Here is a 6,919-nt window from a genome sequence, read left to right as displayed (position 1 = left end):
TCTGATTTTGTTAATTAGGATGCTTTCCCTGTGCCCTCTAGTGAGTCTGGCTAAGGGTTTATCTATCTTGTTGATTTTCTCAAAGAACCAGCTCCTCGTTTGGTTGGTTCGTTGTATAATTCTTTTTGTTTCTGCTTGGTTGATTTCAGCCCTATGTTTGATTATTTCCTGCCATCTACTCCTCTTGGGTGAATTTGCTTCCTTTTTTCTAGAACTTTTAGGTATCAAGCTGCTAGTGTATGTTCTCTATTTTCTTTTTGGCAGCACTCAGAGCTATGTGTTTTCCTGTTAGGAATGCTTTCATTGTGTCCCATAATTTTAGGTATGTTGTGGCTTCATTTTCATGAAACTCTTAAAAAGTCTTTAATGTCTTTCTTTATTTCTTCTTTGAACAAGTTATTATTGAGTAGAGTGTTGTTTAGCTTCCAGGTGAATGTTGACTTTCTATTATTCATGTTGTTATTGACTTTGGGACTGTCCACAGAGTTTGCACCCAAGATAGCACAGGGCTGGCATTGAACAGAAGGAAATCCAGCTGCTGGTCGGGCAGGTTTCCTTTGTCCCTGTTCCTGCTGGCATAAGCCCCTCTGGGTTGTTTTGGAACAGATGTTGCATTCCCCTCACCAGTAATCCCAAGATCCTGGGTGTGCTAGGGCACCTGCGATGTGGAGAGTTCTCTGGGGACCTGGGGACCGTCTGCTGAGTTCAGTGTCTTTGGTTTTTAATAGCTGAGTTGTATTCCACTCTGTAAATGAACCACATTTTCCTTATCCATCCTTCAGTTGAGAGACACCTAGCTTGTTTCCAGTTTCTGGTTATTCTGAATAAAGATGCTATGAATGCAGTTTAACAAAGGTCCTTGTGGTATGGTGGAGTGTCTTTTCAGTTTAGGCACACAGAAGATAATTTGCATGAGATGATAGTGAAGGGATCCAGGGCTAAAGAGATGATGGCTCAGTGGGTAAAGCAATTGCCATGCAAGTACCAGGATTCCAGAGTAGATCCTCAACAGCCATGTATATACTAGACAGATATGATAGTTAACCTGTAATTCCACCACTTGGGAAGAAAGAATGCCTCTGTAACCTGGCTACAGTGAGCTCTGGGTTAGAGTTAGAGCTAGGTTTCTTATCTAAGGTGGAGAGTGATCATAGAAGATAAGAAATTCAGTGTCAGACTTCTGGTCTGACATGTCTCTATATGTGGATATACACCTATATGGGTGTGTGCCCACACATGCAAGTATATACACAAACACACACACAAATAAATATTTGAATATATTAACTGATGGGAGACTTCTGGAAGCTTTCTAGGACAAGTTAGTTACAATCTTATCTTATAGAGCACCAATGCTGGTTTAGAACAGGTTGTCCTGAAAAAGGAGAAGCTCTTAAGGGCAAAGCAATAACGTCTTCATAAATGATTGGATTTTCAAGCTAAAGTCTTGTCTTTACATGTAATTTTTAAGTAGGCAAGGATGTAGCTGATTGTGACTTTCTCTTTCCACATGACTCTTGCAGAGGACCCTTGGTCTTGGCAGTGGAGCTGTTACCCATGTAAAAGGAAGGTAACTAGTCCACAACCATTTCAGCACTCCTGAACTATATGACCGGGTTCTAAAGAACAGGAGTACAGAGCATTATTATCTTGGAATCTCCTGTTTCTAGTTAAAGAAAACTATCCACAAGGCTCATTGTTCATCTCCCCTTGAAGGCAGTCATTGCTTTGATGCACTGATTTCATGAACCTCTTCCCCAGGATGGAATTTAAATAGCTGAACATTCTATTTTATAGAAAAGCACATGCCATAGGCCTCACATCTTCCTTTTGTTGTTGTTGTTTTTGAGACAGGGTCTCTCTAAGTAGCTGGCTGTCCTGGAGCTTGCTATGTAGTAGATCAGGCTGGCCTCAGACTCAGAGATCTATCTGTGTCTGCCTCCTGTGTGACCTGACCTGGACGATATCCCACAACCTCAGTTAAGGCTGCATTTACAGCATTCATTCACAAGTGCCATTTAATTGCCCCTTACAAAAAACTTAAACTGTTTTAGCATTACATGACAGAATCTTCTGAATCATATGTATATAAAATGTCCATTTTCCCCCAATGAAGTGCTGAATCCTTTTAGTAATCTTAACAATGTAAAATTAAGCACAAGAGATTATTTTAATCTATCTGCAGTGGTTTGTGTAGGTAATGACTCTGTGTAAGACATGTGTGTTTGAATGCTTAGCCCATGAAGAGCTGCACTATTAAGAGGTCTGGCCTTGATGGAGTAAGTATATAGCCTTGTTGGAGGAAGTGTGTCACTGTGGGGGCAGGTTTTGAGGTCTCCTAAACTCAAGATATGCTAGTGTGAAACAGTCTCGTTCTGCTGCCTATAGATCAAGATGTAGAACTCTCAGGTCCTCCAGTACCATGTCTGCCTACACATAATGATGATAATGGACTGAACCTCTGACACTGTAAGCCAGCCCCAATTAAATGTTTTCCTTTATAAGAGTTGCTTTGGTCATGGTGTCTGTTCATAGCAATGATACCTACCCTAACTAAGACAGAAGTTGGTACCAGGGACTTGGTACTGCTGTGATAAGACTGACCCTTTGGAGGGATGTGGATTTGGGGATTCTGTATTAGGAAAGCAGTAGAATGCTTTAAAAGAGGCTTAATGGGCCACAGTCGTAAGAACATGGTTCTGAGCATTCTTTGAACTGTGGAGGCCTGGCTCAAAATTGAGGTTTCAGAGAATTTTAGTATGCTGCCTAGAGATTGTACTCGTGATATTTTGGTGATGAATGTGGGTGTTTTTTTGCCCTCTTTCCAAAGAGTCTGCCTGAGGCTAAATTGAAGAGATTTAGATTACTTTCCTTGCACTGGCAAAAGAAATCTCAGAAAAGCCTAATTTAGACTTTGTGCTGTGATTCACTCTTATAAGGAGCAAACATTTTCATCAAGCTTAGAAAGGAAAAATATAAATCGTATGGTTCAAGGGTTAAAGGGGAACCAGTAAGTGGAACAAAGCCCAACTCTTAGTTCAAGGAGATAAACAGATTAAAGATATTAAGTGGAATTAAGTGAGTGGTGATCTTGCGGCAAGATCCCACCCAGCTAAGCTTCCACCATGTAAAAAGGAATTAAAGAAAAGCTTAGGTCAAGGCATGTACACACCCTTTAATCCCAGCACTTAGGAGACAGAGGCATGTGATCTCTGAGTTCAAGGCCAGCTGGTCTATAAACAAAGTTCCATTTCAGCCAAGCTTAGGCAGTGAAAGAAACCATGGAAAACAGAAAGCTGTTGAACATGTAATTGAACAAGGGGGGCGGGGGGGAGGCATATTCCAGCTCAAACAAGCAGCAGCAGAACTTGATAGATTTGACCATTGGGTTCTGGCATAAGAATCAAGGATAGAAGAAAAGGATATTGGAATTTCCCTCTATAATTAAGGAAAGCTGCTGAGACTGGGAATGTGTTAGGGGTATCTCTTCATGGAGGCCCAGAGAGGCCACTCTGTGAAGCTGTGAAGGTGAAGCCTGGATTGCCTTGTAGACCCCAAAAATCTAGAGATATCTGAGCCATAGGATACCTGTCAAGGAAAGCTGCTAACAGGGAACGGAACTATACCAGGAAAAGAAGCACCTTGCAGTTAATAAAGCTGAAAGGAGTTGGAGATCTGTAGAGCACTTTGACGTCAGACATGGAGATACAGAGTTTGGAGTTTACCCAGCTGGTTTTCAGTCTTGCTTTGGTCTATATTTCCGCACCATGTTTCCCTCCCTATGTTTTGCAATGGTAATTTATCTCCTGGGCCATTGTACGTTGGCAGCATGTGGTTTGGTTTTGATTTTATAAGGAATTAAAGTTAAGAGAGTGCATGAATGTGTAGCAGAGGATGGCCTAGTAGGCCATCAATGGGAGGAGAGGCCCTGGGTCTTGCAAAGATTATATGCTCCAGTACAGGGCAATGCCAGGGCCAGGAAGCAGGAGTGAGTGGGTTGGGGAGCAGGGCGGGGGTGGGGTGGGGTGGGGGGGGTGGGAGGGTATTGGGGACTTTCAGGATAGCATTTGAAGTGTAAATGAAGAAAATATCTAATAAAAAAAAGTGCAGGAATCTCAGAAGAGACTTTGGACTTAAACACTGCTGAGGTTGTGCTAAACTATGTGGACTTTTGAAATTAGATTAAATTCATTTTGCATTATGCGAAAGGTACAAGACTATGGGGCCCAGAAAGTGGAATGTAGTGGTTTGAATAGGTATTAACCCCCACCCCTAGACATGTGTTTAAATGTTTGGCCCATAGGTAGTGGCACTATTCGTGGTCTTGTTGTAGGTATGGCTTTGTTAGAGGAAGTGTGTCACTGTGGGGGCAGGCTTTGAGGTCTCCTATGCTCAAGTTCAGCCGAGTGTGGAAGAGTCTCCCCTGTTCCCTGCTTATCAAGACCATGTCTATCTGCAAGCCATGCTTCCCATCGCGAACCTATGCAATGGAAAGCCAGCCTCAATGAAATGTTTTCCTTTATAAGAATTACCTTGGACATTGTGTCTTCCTAACAAGATACTACATTCGTAGGTTTCATTGAACTCTTGTCAAATTTTTAAGCTATTTTTAGTTAACATGTATGGGTGTTTTACACGTATACACCTGGTACTCAAAGAAAGGGGTCTCAGATCCTCAGATGGCTGTGAGCAGCTATGTGGGTGGTTGGAATCAAACCTGGACCCTGTGTAAGAGCAGCAAATACTCCTAACCACTGAATTTTCTCTCTACCCCCGGCCAAAAACAAAGACCCTTTATTTTAAAAATAAAGTTCTTTGAGGTGGAACAAGTCCATTATGGTTCCCATATCTTTTTTTTGTTGTTGTTTTTTCGAGACAGGGTTTCTCTGTGCAGCCCAGGTTGTCCTGGAACTTACTCTGTAGACTCAGGAATCCACCTGCCTCTGCCTCCCAAGTGCTGGGATTAAAGGAGTGTGCCACCATTGCCGGGTTCCTTATCTTATTTTACTTGTTTTTGCTGGTCTAGAGAACTTCTGTTAAGTATGTAACTTATGTGGGGTTCGGTGTCAAGCTTTGGCCTTCACTTTTGAAAAATTCCCATGGCTTTTACCAGGTTCTGTTTTGTTGTCTATTCTATTTATAAATCTCACTCTTGTGACAGAAAAATGAACTTAGCCTCCCTCCACCTGGTTCTCGTTATTTCCTCATTGTTTTGATTTTCAACCCTTGTCCCGACAGGCTATTATTAACACTCATCTTATTCATTATGCATAGAATCAGTTTTACACATTTGTAGAAATTGTGATTACTGCTATGCAAAAGGAGCCGTTGTTCTTCCAAACAATGTGGGCTGTGGTCTGACTTTACAAATTACTGGTATCTGTGTATTTTTACCGTCCCAAATCACCTGTTCAGTAACTACTTAGTTTCACAGGCTTAAACTATGAAACCAGAACCTCCCAGATCCAGCCAAAGAGAATCACTGTGGCATCTGGGACATCATTCTAGTAGATTCATAGACCAGAACTCAACACACAGTAATTATTATGCTACATGTGCCAGAAGGCAGATCACGATACCAGATGAAGTATCCAAGTGATACACTTTGTTTCATGAACATTACACACTAAATAGTCTCTGCAGTGAAGGGATCCTGCTTCCTTAGTCATAAAGGATATGGACTCCTGGCAAATACATAGCAAAAGGGGAAAAACCATGAACATGAAACCTTGGAACCTCAGGACAATGTAAGAACGTTCTTCACGACTGCCTTCTTTCTACCACTCTGTTCTCCTCATCTCAAAATAAGCAACCTGGTTCTAGCAAGTAGGATGGTTTCACCAACTCTGGCGAATTCCTAAAAACATTTTTCTGTTGTACACATTGGGAGCAGAAACGCCATTTGTGTGTTTTCTACCATAACAAAGTAAGTTTAGGTGAAAGCACTTAAAATTCTATTCAGCTGCAGTTATTACCAAAAGGTGAGTAGACACTCAATGAATAGCTAGCTGTGGAATGCCAAAGCATATTAAGTTTTACTTCTTGAGTAGAAACCCTGGTTGTGATCAAACTACAGGTCAAGAACCAGATTTTGCTAGCTGGTTAATTTTAGACTGATATCACAAAAGGGTATGTTTCTACAGCCTACAATCTTTTGTATACATGCCCTGACACATCTAGTCTGAGGCTAGGCACATCCTTTCCCATTGAGGCCAGACAAGGTAGCCCAGCTGGAAGATCCAGACAGGCAACTGCTTTTGGCATAGCCTTCTCTCCAGTTGTCTGGGACTCACACAAATACCAAGCTGAATATCTGCTACATGTATGTGGGAAGAGCTAGGTCCACCCTGTGTATGTTCTTTGGTTAGTGGTTCAGGCTCTGGGAGCCACAAAGGTCCAGGCTAGCTGACTCAGTTGGTCTTCCTGTGGAGTTCCTATCTCCTTGGAGGCCTGAAATCCTTCCTGCTATTCCATAAAAAGTCCCCAAGCTCCATCCACTGTTTGGCTGTGGGTATCTGCATCTGTCCTAGTCAGCTGCTGGGTGGAGCCTCTCAGAGGACAGCCACACTAGGCTCCTGTCTGCAAGTATAACAGAGTATCATTAAGTGTAAGGGACTGGTGCTTGCCCACGGGATGGGTCTTAACTTGGGCCAGTTATTGGTTGGACGGGTTTCTTTTTCAATTCACAATTTCCAATTTCTGAGTATGTGATTCAGTTCAAAAATAATTGCTTCATCACAACTGCATAGATTATGAATTTGGAAATAATTTATGAAATCCCAGTCTTCCTGATACAAAGTGATACAGTGTTATTTTTATTGAAGTAAGAAATACCTGTTAGAGCCAGTAAGCATTGTGTAGATCTAGTGATGGTCTCTGACACTGAAATTCCTTTTGGTATGTTCCAGTCTTACAGACC

The sequence above is a fragment of the Mus caroli genome, chromosome 10 (genome assembly GCF_900094665.2).
Source record: "Mus caroli chromosome 10, CAROLI_EIJ_v1.1, whole genome shotgun sequence".
Lineage (NCBI taxonomy): Eukaryota > Metazoa > Chordata > Mammalia > Rodentia > Muridae > Mus > Mus caroli.
The sequence above is the reverse complement of the archived record's forward strand: the minus strand, read 5'-3'. Positions refer to the sequence as shown.